This window comes from Rattus rattus, chromosome 5, assembly GCF_011064425.1.
Source record: "Rattus rattus isolate New Zealand chromosome 5, Rrattus_CSIRO_v1, whole genome shotgun sequence".
NCBI lineage: Eukaryota > Metazoa > Chordata > Mammalia > Rodentia > Muridae > Rattus > Rattus rattus.
The window spans coordinates 90,528,760-90,548,706 of NC_046158.1; the positions used below are offsets into that span (position 1 = coordinate 90,528,760).

The following is a 19,947-nucleotide window of genomic DNA, read 5'->3' on the forward strand; positions in this document are numbered from 1 at the left end:
TCCTCCTAGCCCCTCCCCCTCCCCTTCTATGTGGGTGTTCCCCTCCCCATCCTCCTCCCATTACTGCCCTCCCCCCAACAATCACGTTCACTGGGGGTCCAGCCTTGGCAGGGCCAAGGGCTAGGAATGAACAATATTAAGACTGTTTGGAAAAGCCATAGGAGACATTATTTTGTATTTGCTTTAAAATACACATATAACATGTAAGTTTGCATATACATATATATATATAGTTTAAATTAAGTTATATTATTTAAGATGATAGTGCTCCCCACTAGAGCCATAGACTAACAAAACTCCCAGTACAAACAAAAGCAAACAAAATTAGCGCTAGACATGGGAACCTTAAAGTTGTTGGTTAGAGAAGTCCAAGAGGCTCTCAAAACAATGTTTGCCTTCCAGAACCTGAAGGTAATACTCTAGTGCTGGAGACACCACACACTTTGGACTTGGAGTACTTGGAAGAATTGAGCTGAAACTGACCAGAAATCTTCCTCCCTGAGGACTCATCCTCAAGCATCTCACAATGCTATGTGAGTCAATAAAGGAAAAAAATCAATTAACAGCCCTACCTATTTGTGACTTACATGAACCACAAACCATAACCAGCACGGCAAGATATGTCACTTGACATATCTTGGAGATAGACAACAGTTTAATCCATTAAACAACAGATAATCCATTCAGAATTAAGGCCCACTCAGTAATAAGCAACTAATGCTGGTACTGTAAACCCAGTCAACTACTCATGACTGGTGAGGTCATGGACCCTAGAAGAGAACCTTCTGTTTTCATTTTCCTAAACAAGTATATTTCCCAACTGCATTATAAATACCTAGCCTTATATCCAGAAATAAGTGTAGCTCAGCCCCTAGTAAAGAAGCTTTTTTTCTTTTTTGCAGGAAACGGAGCTCATTACAGAATGTCACAACTTGTCAAAGTGAATAAAATGACTTGACAGTGGAGTGTCCATACCAGCTGATACATCTACAACAGAACTCCTACACCTAAGACTCAGGGAACATCACGGAAGAGAGAACAGAAAAATTGTGAAAACTAGAGTGTCAAGATGCTTGCTGTGACATAATGTCTTCTCTATATGTCAGGGAGCTGTCTATACCTATGACATCTTAACAATATGGTTAATATCTGACCAATGACAACACTAGTCGACGCCCCAGTGTGGATAGAGGAAATCTCATAAGACTCTTCCCCTAGCTACAGGCAAATTAATGACTGCCAAGAGAGGAAGAACCAGTCTTTTCTCAGTATAAACTCCCCGATAGGCTAATCCAATCCCTAACTACATCTCTAAACACGAAAGCATGTGAGCAACTCCAAATAGACTCCGTAGGCTGTATTATATGTGCACATACATATACTTATATATGTATATACATAAATTAAATTAAGAAGTCGTGAATTCAAAAGCCTCAGGAAAAACATGGGAAATCAGCTGGGAAAAAAAGTTTAAGGGAAATGATATAAATATAATATTCATGTATGAAATTCCCAAAAATAAACATTTCTTGAAAAACAAGAAAGCTTTCCCTGAGAAATTCATCTAAGCTGAGACCAGATTTGAATACTCAAAGGTGAGGAAGACTTTTTTTTTTTTTTTTTTTTTTTTTTTAGCACTTAACTTTGGGTGGGGAGTATTTTTCTTTATTTACATTTCAAATGTTATCCCTCTTCCCAGTTTCCCCTTCGCAAAATCCCTATCCCATACCCTTTCCCCCTGCTTCTGGCTCTGAGGGACAGATAAAATTTTACCAGTTTTGGTGGGGCTGTTTTTAGTTTAATTTTTCCTTTCTAGCTTCCCATTGCTGGCCTGTGTGTACGTTGTAATCTCTGAGGCCATGTCAGGAGACACAGACATGGGGCAGACAGCTGAATACGGCCCAGAGAAGGTGAAAAGAGCAGAAAAGAAATTAAAAGAAAATCTTTATGACCTTGATGCTTGAAGCATTCTTATTCGAGAGGCACAGAATCAACCTATAGACAAAGCACGGAAGACTTATGAACGCCTTCTTGCCCAGTTCCCCAGTTCTGGCAGATTCTGGAAACTGTACACTGAAGCGGAGGTTAATATTTTATTTATTTTTTCTTATATAGCATCTGATGGCAATTACAGCTTACACTATAGTGATAGGAAAGAAGGTAGGAGCATAGTATAATCAGGACATGGAGGATTTAAATATCTCTGCCTTTATTTTGTAAAATAGGTATGAAGGAGTAATTAAAATGACTTTGAAATTTGGGTCTTTCACAAGCTGATGATTGTTGCATTTTTGAAGTTGCAACATTAAAACAGTTTCAATGGCGTTGGAGTGCTTTAGCCTTTTCTTTACTTGTCATGTGTCAATTTATTGCCTCCCATGTCATTTATTTAGAGCTCATTTTTCTTTTCCTATAACAAACTAATACAGAAATGTTGGCTTAATTTAAGAGAGTATTGTAAATGTCTGGTGAAATGAACCATTTTGGAAAATAATTACTTCACATTTTAATTTTATGAAAAATGCACAGTTTGTCAGTTTAAGGACTTCAGTAATTTAAAGTTAATTTTGCCATATTTATCATTCTACAGGAATAAGCTAATATGGCTCAAACTTTTTAACCATAATTCACCCCAATGATATTGATTTCTCTTTCCTTTTGTTTGTCTTAACTTGAAGTCAGGCATGTTTATGTTAATGAGTAATGTCCCATTCTTGATTATGATGAAAGAAAAAAATCGAAACCTTATTTTTTAAAGACTGGAATTAACAGTCAAAGCTATAATAAAGTGTTACTGTCCCAGTGTCAATTGGCACTAAGTAATCACTTACAGATTATAAATTAATGGGATGGAAGGGAGGGATAGAAATAGTCGGAATGTCCACATTAAGGTGAAAATGGTGACCATTCCTTTTTATTTGTGCTACTTTATGCATTACTTTTAATATATTATAGTATAAATTCTCATCATAAGTACTCTGCAGCCTCAACTGTAGCTGAAATTTGCTCTGTGAATCTCTTGGGCCTCTGAAAGGACTTTCTCATCAGTGGTACTGAATAGACTCTGTAGCACAATATCCCCTCTGGTGTCTCTTCAGAACCGTCCAGCAGCAGCAGCATGTTACAGAGGCTCAGGTGTACTCAACTGATGCTGTGCATAGTGTGGATTGTGTTATTCTGGGGGAACAGAAATTACTAGGCAGGAACATTCGTGTGTGTGTGTGTGTGTGTGTGTGTGTGTGTGTGTGTGTGTGTGTGTGTGTGTGAATGAGACTGTCACTTATGAGGAGTCTGGTAGTTTGATCCATAATATCTTTATGGTTTCATCACTTACCCTCTGGAACCATTTTGTTCCTGTGTATATTTAAGTCATCAAAGCAGATGGGCTTGAACCTCAGTAGGCCTGTCTTGAATATGTTTGAAGACAATGCTGCTTCCTCTTACCTGATAAAACCAAGAACCTGGATCACATGAACTCATTTTACCTCCTAGTCTGATTTTACAAACACATTAGTTTGTATTTAAACTCACAAGAATCAAGCATGATTATGATTGAAAGATAATTATTTTTGGGAAACAAAGTAGGACCTTCTGAGTTATAAAAGTCTCCAAAATTCAGATGCTAAGTTAAGCTGAAATTAGCAGTGAGGTCTTATGTCTCTAATTATAAACATAAAAAAGGGTTTTTTCTTCCCATTTCTTCCCTAAGAAGATACAAACTGTATTTTAAAAAAGAATTGCAAGAGAGAGTAGACATTATTCCAAGGGGCTGAAAGTTATTTAAATAACAGATTTGTTTCATGAAACAGTTGGAAGCTGCTAGGGGTTGCCTGGTTTGTTTAATGTTTGCAGCTATTTTACACTCAGACACACACACAAGTACAGAAATATATGTATGTATAACAACTATTATTAAGAAAAATTATACCAAATATATGTGTTTGCCTTTTTTATATTTCTGGTTTAGGAATTACAATGTTAAATTAAATGTTGGTTTCAGAAATTTAAAGAAAAGAAAAAAACGTATGGAAACCTACTACTGTAGAAGATTCCTAAAATAAGTATATGAAATATATTTTATATGTGAAAATATATATATTTATTTTTGTATTTTTATATATTTAAAATATATGTTTATCATATATATGTGTAGTATGTATATGAAATCTAAATGGAGCCACCATGTAATAGGAAAGAGAATTCCCCAACAAGACATTTTATGCCATCAAGTAAAACCTCCAGCATCAGAAATGAGTTGCATCCTGTTAAATCATTGGTCAAAGGGTCCCACAAACTGCCTCCAAACATCTGAGGCTATTTTCAATGCTACTGGGTGCTCTCCACAAACCAATGGATGATAAGCCTCTATTGCTAAAGACATCAGTTATATATGTCATGGAACACAAAATAGTCAAGCTGCTTTCACTAGATGCTTTACCCCATTGACAAACATTCATGGTACTGGAAGGTACTCTATACTCCACTGAAGGAAAAAGGTGAAGGTATTCTATACTCTACTGAAGGAGAAAGGTAATCGTCAATATCACACAGCTACAAGCCTTATGACCCACAACAGAGCCCTGCTGCAAGAAATGGTGGTGTGACAATGGCACAAATGCTATGACATTGTTGAGACTGCTATAGACTATAAGACTTTTGAAGTTGAACTAAATACATTTTGCATTATGCTATGCCCAGGTATGCACCCCCCCCAATGACTGGTGTGTTTGAACAAGCCTGTGGAGGGGCAGAGAGTGGAATGTGGTGGTCTGAATACATTTGACCTAGGGAGTGACACTATTACAAGGTATGGCCTTGTTGAAGTAGGTATAGCCTTACTAGAGGAAGGGTGTCATTGCAAGGATGGGCTTTTAAACCCTCCGCCTAGCCTCCTGTTTGCCTTTGGATCAAGATGTAGAACTTTCTGCTTCTCCAGCCCCACATCTCCCTGGACACTGCCATGCTCCAGTCTTGATGATAATGAAGATAATGATGATAACCTCTGAAACTGTAAGCCAGCCCCAATTAATTTTGTCCTTTATAAAAGTTGCCTTTAACCATCTTGCCGAAAGCAATCTACAGACGCAATGCAATCCCCATCAAAATTCCAACTCAATTCTTCACGCAGTTAGAGCAATTTGCGAATTCATTTGGAATAACAACAACAACAACAAAAATGATAGCAAAAACTATTCTCAACAATAAAAGAACTTCTGGGGGAATAACCATCCCTAATCTCCAGCTGTATTAGAGCAGTAGTGATAAAAACTGTATGATACTGTACAGAGGCAGGCAGGTAGATCAATGGAATAGAATTGAATACCCAGAAATGAACCCACACACCTATGATCACTTGGTCTTTGACAAAGGAGCTAAAACCATCCAATGGAAAAAGATAGCATTTTCAGCAAATGGTGCTGGTTCAACTGGTAGTCAGCATGTAGAAGAATGCAAATTGATCCATTCTTATTGCCTTGTACAAAGCTCAAGTTCAAGTGGATCAAGGACCTCCGCATAAAACCAGATACACTCAAACTAATAGAAGAAAAACTGGGGAAGAGCCTCAAACACATGGGCACAGGGCAAATTTTCCTGAACAGAACACCAATGGCTTATGCTCTAAGATCAACAATTGACAAATGGGATCTCATAAAATTGCAAAGCTTCTGTAAGGCAAAGGACATTGTCATTAGGACAAAATGGCAAACCAACAGATTTGGAAAATATCTTTACCAATCCTACATCTGATAGAGGGCTAATATCCAATATATACAAATAATTTAAGAAGTTAGACTCCAGAGAATCAAATAACCCTATTAAAAATGGGCTACAGACCTAAAGAGAATTCTCAACTGAGGAACACTAAATGGCCGAGAAGCACCTAAAGAAATGTTCAACATCATTAGTCATCAGAGAAATGCAAATCAAAACAGCCCTGAGATTTCACCTCACACCAGTCAGAATGACTAAGATCAAAATTCAGGTGACAGCAGATGCTGGCAAGGATGTGGAGAAAGAGAAACACTCCTCCATTGTTGATGGGATTGCAAGCTGGTATAACCACTCTGGAAATTAGTCTGGAGGTTCCTCAGACAATCGGATATAATACTACCTGAGGACCCAGCTATACCATTCATGGGCATATACTCAAAAGATGATCCAACATATAGAAAGGACACATGCTCCACTATATTCATAGCAGCCTTGTTTATAAATAATAGCCAGAATCTAAAAACAACTCAGATATTTTTCAACAGAGGAATGGATACAGAAAATGTAGTACATTTATACAATGGAGTACTACTCAGCTATTAAAGCAATGACTTCATGAAATTCTTAGACAAATAGATGGAACTAGAAAATATCATCCTGAGTAAGGTAACACAATCACAAAAGAACACACATGGTATACACTCACTGAGAAGTGGATATTAGCCCAAAAACTTGGAATACCCAAGATACAGTTCACAAACCACAAGAAGCTCAAGAAGAAGGAAGATCAAAGTGTGAATGCTTCAGTCCTTCTTAGAAGTGGGAACAAAAATACTCACAGGAGGAAATATGGAGACAAAGTGTGGAACAGAGATTGAAGGAAAGACCATCCAGAGATTGCCCCACCTAGGAATCCATCCCAGATACAGACACCAAACCCAGATTCCAAGAAGTGCCCGTTGACAAGATCCTGATATAACTGTCTCCTGAGAGGCTCTGCTAGAGCCTGACAAATACAGAGGCCAGATGCTCACCGTCAACCATTGAACTGAGAAGAGGGACCCCAGTGGAGGAGTTAGAGAAAGGACTGAAGGACCTGAAGAAGTTTGCAACCCCATAAGAAGAACAACAATATCAACCAACCAGACCACCCCCAGAGCTCCCAGGGACTAAACCACCATCCCAAGAGTATACAAGGATGGACCTATCGTTCCAGCATATGTAGCAGAGGATGACCTTGTTGGGCATCAATGGAAGGAGAGGCCCTTGGTCCTGTCAAGGCTCAGTGCCCCAGTGTAGGGGAATGTCAGGTTGGGGAGGTAGGAGGGAGTGGGTGGGTGGGTAGGGGAGCACCATCATAGAAGCAGGGGGAGATAGCATGTTTCTGGATAACATTTGAAATATAAATAAAAAAATCCAATAAAAAATAAAAATAAATAAAAATAAATTATTTCTAAATAATAATAATAAAAAGTTGCCTTGGTCATGGTATCTCTTCACAGCAATGGAAACCCTAAGACCAACCACTTATTTTTATTGGATTTAAGGCCCATTCTGTTAGTTGGAACCCGTGCCTGACACTGCTAACATGGTGCTCAACTTGGAACTATATAGGTCATCATCCTGGGGAAAACCTAACACTATTATTCTGTGAAAGGAACATAGCAATAAAATGATCCCTTATGATTTACTGCTCAGTCCCTCCCTCAGCTCTCATGAGAGAATCCTCTTATTGCAGCAGATGGAAATTAGCACAGAGTTCCACAACTAGACAATGTACAATGAGTGAGAGACTTAGAAGCACTCATTCTTAAATGGCATTTCTTCACCAAACCTCTAACCTCAGGCCTTAGGGATCTGTGCAGAAGAGAGGATTGAAAGGCTGGGAGAGCCAGAGGTGATGGATGACTCCAAGGAAACAGTGTCTCCCAGACAGAACTGGACTGGCCCACATGTGAACTCACAGAGACCGGGAGTACACACAAGACCTGCACAGTTTCGAGCCAGACAGGAGCCCACCACTGACAAGAGCAAACAGACATGGGGCCTGCCCCTAACCAAGAAGTCATTTGCAACTGATACTCAAAGAGAAAATAGGTTTTCTCCAATGGAGTGCCACTGGGTACATCAATAACACCCTAGGGCAGCCTCATGCACAGGAGTAGTGCCCAAACACAAAGTCAGCTCTGCGTTTTGTCTTGTGAACTTTAATTTCATTTCTGTATGTTGCGCACCCCCCCCCTTTTGTCTTATTGATCTTTTGCTTGCTCGTTTTGATTTTTTTATCACTTTTTCTTGAAAGAAAGAGAGAACATAAAGTTAAGTGGGTAGTTGGGTGTGTGGGTTCTAAGAGAAGGTAGGAGAGGGGAAAAACATAATCAAAATATACTATTTGAAAACCAGCTGGGCTGTGGTGATGCACAACTTTGGTCCCAGCACTCAGGAGGCAGAGGCTGATGACTCTCTGAGTTCTAGGTGTTACACAAAGGCAAAATGAAAGTATTTAGCAAGGCAATTTGCCAGGTTGTGGTGCCCAGCATTCAAGAGGCAGAGGCAAGCAGATCTCTGTGAGTTCAAGGCAATCGTGGTCTACTGAGCTAGTTCTAGGTCAGTTAAGGCAACACAAGAAAACCATGTATCAAGAAACAAAAAAAAAAGGAAAGGAAGGGAGAAGGAGGGAAGGAAAAGATAAGAAAAGAAAGAAAGAAAAAAATTAAGAAAGGAAGGAAGGAAGGAAGGAAGAAAGAAAATCAAAAGATACATATATAAAAGGTGTTCAGCATTTTATTGGAGGTGCAATCAAATCAGGCATTTATGAGTCCTTCTCATGTGTTCAATATTGTTCAAAGTACTTGGGACATATCAGAAAATAAAGCAAGGGGCCTACCCTTGTGGAGCATACTATCGTTTATTACTTCACCTATGCACTGCTTGTGACCTTGGGAAAGTCACTACATGTCTCTACCCTGGCATCAGCTGCCCAAAGGAATAGCAAGCAGGGTGGGTTCAGCGTGGACACTGAGCCTGGTGAACTGTAGATGCTGAACCTACCACCCAGACAGCAGAGAGGGCTGGAGGTTGATGTTTAAGGATCAAGTACAGTGGGGAGAAGGGGGAGAAAATAAGTAGAGTAGCACTGGTTAGCTGGCTACACAAGCTGCTGCTGCTCCTCCTCCTCCTCCTTTTCCTCCTCCTCCTCCTCCTCCTCTTCCTCCCCCTCCTTCTCTCCCCCCCCATCCCCCCACCCCCCGTGGCCGCCTTGTTAGCTAGGCCCTTGGCCTTCTATGAAGCTGCCCTGCTGTCTCCTTTGTTTTCTCTTTGGCCTCTTTGGCTGTCTCAACAAGTGTTTTGGAATGGTTGCCACCTTGTAGCTCGGCCAAAAAGTACTCAAAGCCCTTCTTTGTCTTGGTCGAATTCCTTTTGAATAAAGCACCAAATTCCTAGACAGCTATGGAGACGCCAAATGAGCTGGAGACCTCAGCTTCCTGATGGATTTCATCTTGCCTCTGTTGTCAGAATTCACATAGTAGACATACTGGTTCCTCCACTGCCATCAGTTGGGCATGGTGGCTGTTCCATGTGAAGGTGGTGATGGTCTGATTTTACTGGTCCACAACAGAGTCCTCCAGAATGCACACCAAGTAAGCAATGTTGGCAGACTCTGCCCAAAAGTCATCCTGTTGGTTTTGGTCAGGAGTCTCGGGACCGAAGCTTCTGGGCAGGTCTGGGTCATCCTCTCTAGGTGGCATATTTCTTGGGTTAAGATGTGTTTGCAAAGCTTCTGTAAGGCAAAGGACACTGTGGTCAGGACAAAACGGCAACCAACAGATTGGGAAAAGATCTTTACCAATCCTACAACAGATAGAGGCCTTATATCCAAAATATACAAAGAACTCAAAAAGTTAGACCGCAGGGAGACAAATAACCCTATTAAAAAATGGGGTTCAGAGCTAAACAAAGAATTCACAGCTGAGGAATGCCGAATGGCTGAGAAACACCTAAAGAAATGTTCAACATCTTTAGTCATCAGGGAAATGCAAATCAAAACAACCCTGAGATTTCACCTCACACCAGTGAGAATGGCTAAGATCAAAGGATGTGGAGAAAGAGGAACACTCCTCCATTGCTGGTGGGATTGCAGACTGGTACAAACATTCTGGAAATCAGTCTGGAGGTTCTTCAGAAAATTGGACATTGAACTACCTGAGGACCCAGCTATACCTCTCTTGGGCATATACCCAAAAGATGCCCCAACATATAAAAAAGACACATGCTCCACTATGTTCATAGCAGCCTTATTTATAATAGCCAGAAGCTGGAAAGAACCCAGATGCCCTTCAACAGAGGAATGGATACAGAAAATGTGGTACATCTACACAACGGAATATTACTCAGCTATCAAAAACAATGACTTGATGAAATTCATAGGCAAATGGTTGGAACTGGAAAATATCATCCTGAGTGAGGTAACCCAATCACAGAAAAACAGACATGGTATGCACTCATTGATAAGTGGCTATTAGCCCAAATGCTTGAATTACCCTAGATGCACAGAACACATGAAACTCAAGACGGATGATCAAAATGTGAATGCTTCACTCCTTCTTTAAAAGGGGAACAAGAATACCCTTGGCAGGGAATAGAGAGGCAAAGATTAAAACAGAGACAGAAGGAACACCCATTCAGAGCCTGCCCCACATGTGGCCCATACATATACAGCCACCAAACTAGATAAGATGGATGAAGCAAAGAAGTGCAGACCGACAGGAACCGGATGTAGATCTCTCCTGAGAGACACAGCCAGAATACAGCAAATACACAGGCGAATGCCAGCAGCAAACCACTGAACTGAGAACAGGACCCCCGTTGAAGGAATCAGAGAAAGAACTGGAAGAGCTTGAAGGGGCTCGAGACCCCATATGTACAACAATGCCAAGCAACCAGAGCTTCCAGGGACTAAGCCACTACCTAAAGACTATACATGGACTGACCCTGGACTCTGACCTCATAGGTAACAATGAATATCCTAGTAAGATCACCAGTGGAAGGGGAAGCCCTGGGTCCTGCTAAGACTGAACCCCAGTGAACGTGATTGTTGGGGGGCAGGGCGGCAATGGGGGAGGATGGGAGGGAACACCCATAAAGAAGGGGAGGGGAGGGGTTAGGGGGATGTTGACCCGGAAACTGGGAAAGGGAATAACACTCGAAAGTCAAATAAGAAATACTCAAGCTAATAAAAAAAAATTTTTAAAAAAGAGATAATGCTCAAGTACTCTGTTACAAGCACACAGGGTAAGCTATCATCAAAGATAAACTAAAAAAAAAAAAAAAAGAAAAAAAAAGAAAAGATGTGTTTGCTATAGGTATTCTGGTACTATTGCCAAAAAATAACGAACTTTTGGTCCCAGGAGCATTTTCTAACTCACCATACTGAATACTCCACCATACTGAAGAAAAGGTCACCCAGAGACTGCCCCACCTGGAGATTCATTCCATACGCAGCCACCAAACCCAGTCACTATTGCTGATGCCAAGAAGTGCTTACTGACAGGAGCCTGATATGGGTGTCTCCTGAGAGACTCTGCTAGAGCCCTACTGATACGGATGAGGAAGGTTACAGCTCACCATTGGACTAAACAAGGGGACCCCATTGGAGGAGTTAGAGAAAAGACTGAAGGAACTGAAGAGGTTTGCAACCCCATAGGAAGAAGAACAATATCAACCAATCAGACCCCACCAGAGCTCCCAGGGACTAAACCACTAACCAATGAGGGCACATGGAAAGACCCATGACTCCAGCCACATATGTAGCAGAGGATGGCACTATCTAGCATCAATATGGGGAAAAACCCTTGGTCCTGAGAAGACTCGTTTCCCCAATGTAGAGTAATGCCAGGGCGTTGAGGTTGGAGTGGGTGGGTGGGAGTGGGACCATCCTCATAGAAGGAGGGGGTATGGGAGAGGGGGAAAAGGGGATAACATTTGAAATGTAAATACATAAAATATCCAAGAAAAATAAAATGCAAAAAAAAAAAAAAAGACTCCATCATGATACAGGCACAGGACTGACTGAGCACTCATACAATATCAGGAAGCCAGGGACCGTGTGACTCGGTGCATACATCTCTGGCTTCCAGCTCAGTCACTGGTGTGCCAAGCCCAAGTCCCTGCCACTGACATGAGGGGTTATAAGACTGTTCATTGTTTTCATATCTTAATGAATGTGTCAAGGAAATGTCAGCATTTAACTGTATTTTGAAAATTACTCTGAACACTAATTACCACATGAACTTCTACTCTAGAAGGCAACCCTGTTAACAGTTGGGAATGTAAACAACAACGTACTTTCTATTGAGAGCACTATTTTACCTAAGAAATAATGTTATACAATCACCTTAAATTTTTTTTTCTTTTAGTGGGTAGTGAAGTACACAGCAAATCCTGCTATGTTGGAGAGCAAACAGGACCTCCTTAGGAAAGAATCCTCAAAATGCTTGCTTAGAATGACCAACATTGAAGGAGACAGAGTTGCAAATCACAATGGACTCATGGTGACCTCAGACTCACAGAAAGTAAAGGTCTATGAAAGAAAATCCCTAAGACTTCTTTGCCTCAAAATCAACAGCATGTCTAATCATTGGGCTACCTTTTCTCAGTCTATGACTAGAGCTAATATGGTATGAGGGTCCCAGACCACTGGGCTCCTAGGTATATTAAACTTCCTGTTTGTTTCAAGGTATCTTAATTAAAACAAGATTTCACTAGTGTGGTGTCCCATGCCTTCTATTCCTTCACTCAGGAGGCAGAGATAGGCAGATCTCTATGAGTTTGAGGTCAGTCTGGTCTACAGAGTGACTTTTGGGCCAGCCAGGACTACATAGTGAGTCTTTTGTCTGGAAAAAAGAGGAGGAGGAAAGTGGGGAAGAGAAGGAAAAGTGGTGGAGGTTGAGTTCTACACAAAGCTCAATGCCCTTTTGTGTTCTTTTTTTTTTTTTTTTTTTTTTTTTTGGATCTGGGGACCAAACCCAGGGCCTTGCACTTGCTAGGCGAGTGCGCTACCACTGAGCTAAATCCCCAACCCATGCTCAATGCCCTTTTACAGTACATTCTATACCTTGTCTTTAAAATAAGCAAGCAGAGTAAATGCTTAACTAGACAATCACTGTAGGTTCTAGAGCAATTTCTTGTGGAACAAAAGTATGTGACAGTCCTACCATTGAATAGAAAACAAAACAGCTATCAAAGCACACCTCTAGTCCCAGCACTCAGGAGGCTGAGTAGGAATGGTAAACTCAAGACTACCCTGGGTTGCATAGCAAGACTTTGCCTCAAAACAAGAAAAGAACAACATGGAGAAATGTTAGTATTTGGACTTTCAGATGATTCTTCAGGAACTAATAAAAAAGGGGGGGAGTCACATTCACTTTATCATGTTCATCGCATGATGATGAGTCCTGTGCAAAAATACAATTCTTGGTTTTGAAATGAAGTGGAATAATTTCAATAATATCAATGAAATGACTGACTGCAGAGATGATGAACAGAATTCCACCTCTGCACTAAATTAGGACCGTTAGCATAGTAAGACTGAGTTATAGAGAAGAGCAACTGAAATCAGAAACTGAAAGAATAAAGGAATGAACAAATAAATATAAATAAATAAATGAGTGGGCTGTTTCCTCCTATTATCATGCCTTCTCACTTCACTACTAAAACTTGCATCTCAGCTGTCTAGTGAGACCTGATTGGTGGCTAGGAATATGAACTGTATATATAACCTGCCTGGGTTTAAGCCCTAACCTTATCTTTACTTTCATGACCTTGAGCAAGTTATACATGTTCTGTGTGCCTTGCTTCTTCATTTTAATTACTGTTCTCACTTAGTACTTGCTGTAAACCACATAGACCAATTCATGAACATTAAATAACCCCAGTTTTAAATGATGCAACCATCCCCATGTAGTGATGGGAATTGAAACCACTAAGTTCAGTAACTGTTCCAAGTCACATTACTAGTATGTACAGTAGATTTGAACCTGGATGTCTTGGTGCCACCTAGCAATACTGTTCCAAACACAGGCTGATAAGTGGTAGTGCCAGACAATTAGCATAATGCTATTTAATGTTACTAATGATAATGTTTCAGTAATAATGTTGGTGATGTTTGATGGTGATGGTGGTGGTTGGTCGTGGTGGTGGTGATGGTGATGGTGATGGTGATCATGGTGGTGGTAGTTGTGGTAGTGGTGGTGGAAGTGGTGATGATGGTGATGATGATGGTGATGGTGATGATGGTGATAATGGTGGTGGTGGTGGTGGTAGTGATTATGATGGTGGTGGTTGGATTGGTGGTGGTAGAAGTGGTAGTGATGGTGGTTGGTGGTGCTAGTGGTGATGGTGGTGATGGTGATGGTGATCGTGGTGGTGGTAGTTGTGGTAGTGGTGGTGGAAGTGGTGGTGATGGTGGTGGTGGTGGTGATGATGGTGGTGGTGGTGGTGGTAGTGGTGGTAGTGATGATGGTGGTGGTGGTGGTGGTGCTAGTGGTGGTGGTGCTAGTGGTGGTGGTGGTAATGGTGTTCTTGGTGGTGGTAGTGGTAATGATGGTGGTGATGGTGGTGGTGGTGGTAGTGGTCATGGTGATGGTAGTGGTGATGGTGATTGGTGGTGCTATTGATGATAGTGGTGGTGGTTGTTGTTGTTGTTGGTGGTGGTGGTGGTGGTGGTAGTGGTTGGTCATGGTGATAGTGCTGCTGCTGCTGCTGTCATGAGAACATAACTAAGCAATCAGGAGAGAATTTCCAAGCACAGATGGTCTCTTTTCATCATCTGCATCATTCCTCTCCTGTCCTAAATGCTAGACAATCAATCTGCTCTATCTCTTCTTGTGATAAGGTACCATCTACCGCTTGACCACTGGCCCGGGGTCTAAGAGTTACACAACTGAAGTCTGTAGTTATATGGCAGTCCTTCTGCTGGGGTCAAGCAAATGAGATTTATCAGGGTATTGTCAATTTTTTTTCAGACTCCACTCTGATCATAAGGTGAAATTAAGTTCAAGTTCCCAGATTCTGAGGGAGCTGGGGACTCTTCTCTCATTCTTTTTTTTTTTTTTTTTTTTTTTTTTTTTTTTTTTTTTTTTTTTTTTTTTTTTTTTTTTTGTCCCTCAACACAATGATTGTTCTTAACCAGGACAAGAACGGATGATTCTGATTGATGAAATTGTAGCCGCACCTTGGCATCGATGCTTATGGGGCCTTAGGATTTTCCTGCTTAAACAGTTACAAAGATAAAAGCTTCGGGACTCAGTCAGCTTCTGAGGAGAGCTGCGGTCCCTGACTGATCAGCTTTTGCTGCTTAATTCAAATAAGGATCTTGCTTTGCTGAACTCTCACAACTGCTTCAGTTGTTTCGGGTTTTCAGTCCCAACACTTTTTTTTTTAATTGGATATTTATGTATTTACATTTCAAATGTTATCCCCTTTCCTGGTTATCCCCTCTCCCTTTTCCGCTCTCCCCTCTCCCCTCCCCCTAGCAACAACACTTCTAACACTTAAGTGCACTACCACATCTCTCTTGATAGGGTGAAGGAGTGACATCTGCTTATATCCCTTCATTCTCTCTTTTTAGAAAAATTAGTGCTCATTGAGTTCCTCCATAAACACCTTCAGTCTGAACACGTTGTCTGAAAATGAAGGATAATAACTCCACATTATTAGCATCTGCCCGGTAAACACTGTATAGTTGCTTCCTTGTCTCCACGGAACTCCTCCCGGTGCCTTTGGTTCAGTACTGCAGATTCTCCCCACTCCAGTGCAGACCAACATGTACAGAATGACCTAAAAAGTAGAAATTTCTGCAAGATCACAGAAAGAAGGCTAGTTGCTTCATCGGGTAGATCTGGGTTCCGGGAGACATTTCCCTTATTATTCCTTAGTACAACTGTGGATTTAATGGCAACAGAGTGTTACCGCCACCTAGTGTAGCTCTTGTGAATGACCAGTCCACAAGGTCCCTAAAAACTTGAAATAAGCCCCTTCAAACATTTTCTATAAAGAGCACTGAAGGTGCTGAGATTCTCTGGACTCACACACTCTCCTTCCGTCTAGACAATGACCACAGAGGCAATACACAAAGCGCACCCGGTGCTGACAACGTTGGGATGCGAGGATGCTATTCAGAGGTGAGAAAGCAGAATAAGCTTTCAACACAGATGCTCAAGTAAGACTCACCAGGCAGTGCTGGGTCTTCACAGACTTCAATTTGGAGTCCAGTCTCATACAACTCAGTGCCTAGAAACACTGGCAAGAACCCATGCTACCTGAGTGCCTGAAAATGCCTGTTTTCTCCTTCCAAACTTACCCATCTGATATGGTAGTTCATTCACTCCAGCCCACAATTATAGGGGGATGAATATTCATCCCCAGGAAGGGAATGTCATGGGGGAAGAATGACAGGACCTTCTAGTGGGATTTTTTTTGTTTTTTAATCCAGTTATGTTATGTGAATACACTTTTGTTTTTATTCCAGCAAAGCAAACCATGATTTGTCTGTACTCTGCCCAAATCTCCAACTCTTAGACTGGCCATGGCTACTAACAAGATAGGAGATGTAACTCCTACCTTGAAAGTCAATTTCCCTACTGCACCTGCTGATGGGGAAATGGTACTGGCTGCTGAGGGACTGTCCTGTGTCCTGCTGTTCCTGGACAGACCAACTTTTCTGCACCATTAGGCATGGCCACAGAGTCCTATCTCTTCTTTACAGCCTCACAGCGAGATCCCAAGATGGATCTGTGCAGTTCTTGACTGGGCATTGTTTGGATGATCAGGTCATTCTTCAATCTGACACAGAAAACAGTAGGACAGAGCCTTGGGGGCATGAATAGAGACACCTGGGCACTGACACCTGGAACACTGAGACCCAAGAAAATGAGAAAAACCTCAGAGAAGCACCGGCAGATGGCCATGCCCTGGGGGAGCACAAAAGACGTAAGTGTGGGCAGAGCAATGAGGGCTTCCCTGGAAGGGTGGGGTAGAGATCAGACTCTTCTCCATGTTCTCAACCTGGGGAGATGAGAAAGGGAGTCTGCAGAACTCAGCCAAAAGTGAACTGTCACTCAGCAGGCATGGAGGCGCAGAGGGGAGCCAAGAGGGGTCAGCTCTGGGATGAAGCTTCTCACGGAAAGGCTGGGGGAAAGAGATGCAAAGGGTCAGAGCAATCTCTACTGAGTGGGAGCCCCATTCTGTACAGAGGATTTGAGGCTCTAAGACTCAAGAGGAAAACTAAAGTAGGGTTTTCTGGGATTTCCAGTGGGATAGAAAGTTTGCCCTCTCCTCTCTCCATCTTTCTGATGTCTATCTAAACCAAATCCAACAGAGGACTAATATCCAATATATACAAAAAACTCAAAAGTTAAACTCCAAAGAACCAAATAGCCCTATTTAAAAGATGGGATACAGGGCTAAACAAAGAATTCTCAGCTGAGGGGCTGGAGAGATGGCTCAGTGCTTAAGAGAACTGACTGCTCTTCCAGAGGTCCTGAGTTCAAATCCCAGCAACCACATGGTGTCTCACAACCATCTGTAATGGGATCCAATGCCCTCTTCAGGTGTGTCTGAAGACAGTGACAGTGCACTCATAGAAATAAATAAATCTTTAAAAAATAATAATAATAATTCACAGCTGAGGAATATCGAATGGCTGAGAAGTACCTAAAGAAATGTTCAACATCCTTAGTCATCAGGGAAATGCAAATCAAAACAACCCTGAGATTCCACCTCACGCCGGTCAGAATGGCTAAGATCAAAAACTCAGATGACAGCAGATGCTGTCGAGGATGTGGAGAAAGAGGAACACTCCTTCATTGTTGGTGGGATTGCAGACTGGTACAACCACTCTGGAAATCAGTCTGGAGGTTTGTCACGCCCACCTTGTCCGGCAAGGAAGACGCAACACCGTCGGATCCTTGTCAACAGCCTTTATTGCAGGACACCTTCATTGCTGATACGGGGACCTCGAGCAGCAAAAGCGCTCGCCTTATATACACAACACTATGCTAATAATCCTTCAGGGATTGGCGGGGCACGGGTCACCCCACTATCACTCCACTGTCATCCCACTATCACCCCACTACTTGTCCTCCAGGGATTGGCGGAGAATGAATCACCTCAATGGCATGGTACCGCCCCTCATTAGCATATTACTGGCCAACTGACACCAGGTGCAAAACCTGCGCATGCACAGCACCGTTGTTCACCACTGGAGGGCGCCCTACAGAGGTTCCTCAGAAAATTGGGCATTCCACTACCTGAGGACCCAGCTGTACCTCTCCTGAGCATATACCCAAAAGATGCTCCAACATACAACAAAGACACATGCTCCACTATGTTCATAGCAGCCTTATTTATAATAGCCAGAAGCTGGAAAGAACTCAGATGCCCTCAGCAGAGGAATGGATACAGAAAATGTGGTACATCCACACAATGGAATATTACAGCTATCAAAAACAATGACTTGATGAAATTCATAGGCAAATGGATGGAACTGGAAAATACCATCCTGAGTGAGGTAACCCAATCACAAAAAACACACATAGTTTGCACTCATTGATAAGTGGATATTAGCCCTAAAGCTCAAATTATCCAAGATGCAATCCACAGACAACATTAAGCTCAAGAAGGAGGACGACCAAAGTGCAGATGCTTCAGTCCTTCTTAAAAGGAGGAACAAAAATAATTATAGGAGGGGATATGGAGACAAAGTTTGAAGCAGAGACTGAAGGAATAGCCATTCGGAACCTGCCCCACCTGGGGATACAGCCCATATATATACAGCCACCAAAACTAGGCAATATTAATAAAGCCAAGAAGTACATGCTGACAGGAGCCTGATATAGCTGACTTCTGAGAGGCTCAGCCAGAGTGTGACAAATACAGATGCTAGCAGCAAACCATTGAACTGAGAATGGGGTCCCCATTGGAGGAGTTAGAGAAAGAATTGAAGGAGCTGAAGGGGCTTGCAACCCTATAAGAACAACAATACCAACCAACCAGAGCTCCCAGGGACTAAACCACTACCCAAAGAGTACACATGGACAGACCCATGACTCCAGCTGTATATGTAGCAGAGGATGGCCTTGTTGGGCACCAACGGGAGCAGAAGCCCTTGGTCCTGCCAAGGCTGGACAACCCCAGTGTAGGGGAATGTCAGGGCGTGGAGGCGGGAAGGGGGAGTAGTTGGGGAGGGGGAACACCCTTACAGAAGAAGGGGGAGGGGGAGGGGATAGGGGACTTATAGACAGGAAACTGGGAAAGGGAATAACATTTGAAATGTAATTAAAAAATTATCCAAGGGGTTGGGGATTTAGCTCAGTGGTAGAGCGCTTGCCTAGCAAGCGCAAGGCCCTGGGTTCAGTCCCCAGCTCCGAAAAAAAGAAAAGAAAAAAAAATATCCAATAAAAAAATAATATTGAAAATTGAAAGAAAAAAAAAAGCTTGTGGCCTTAGTTACACAGTTAGTTTGAAAACAGCCTAAACTGAGACCCTATCTCAAAAACAAACAACTCAGAACAACAACAACAAAACAAACAAACAAACAAAAACCTCCAACGACAAAAGCCAAAACTCACAATTGGAAAATGTTAATAAAGAGGAAAAATATGAAAATTATATGAATGATGAGGTACCTACTTCCCCACCAAAAAACCCAGCAAGTTAGGAAACAGAATGCCTTGGATTTCTTATCTTCATAATTCCAGGAAGCTGAACTGACCCTATTAGCTGCAGGAAAAGAACTTGAAATCTTGTCCAGGCTTTGTCACTGAAGCCCCAACATCTGATGCTATCAGTTATCTTGATGAGACCCAGGTCATCCTGAGCGATAGCACCTTCTGTGTGTAAGGATGAGTAATCAGAAAGGACAGAAATCTGGGGATGAGAGGGCTTCAGAAAAGACAGAGAGATATAAAGAGGAAGGGCCTCAGAAAGTATGTGGATGGTCTCTGCAGCCATCACCAACAGAGCGTCATGCAAATGAGGGAAGAAAGAAGTCTGCTTCAACATGACTCAGTAGCCAGTGTTGGTTCAACACCAAGAGTTTGATGCTGGGAAGTTTATTTTAGGATATTTAAGTACAGCACAATTATGGGGGAGTCTGATGATAATTAACTCGATCCAAGGTGCACAGTTTGACTACATCAAAAAATCTTTGTAAAGTACATGTGACATCTTCCATAA

The 19,947-nt window shown here is 41.9% G+C and overlaps 2 pseudogenes; one reads left to right on the top strand and one right to left on the bottom strand.

Annotated features, from left to right (window-relative positions):
* The first annotated feature begins 1,859 nt into the window (after positions 1 to 1,859).
* Positions 1,860 to 2,296, top strand: LOC116900585 (annotated as a pseudogene).
* Positions 2,297 to 8,860: 6,564 nt separating this feature from the next.
* On the bottom strand, positions 8,861 to 9,445 carry LOC116900951 (annotated as a pseudogene).
* Between the last annotated feature and the right edge of the window lie 10,502 nt (positions 9,446 to 19,947).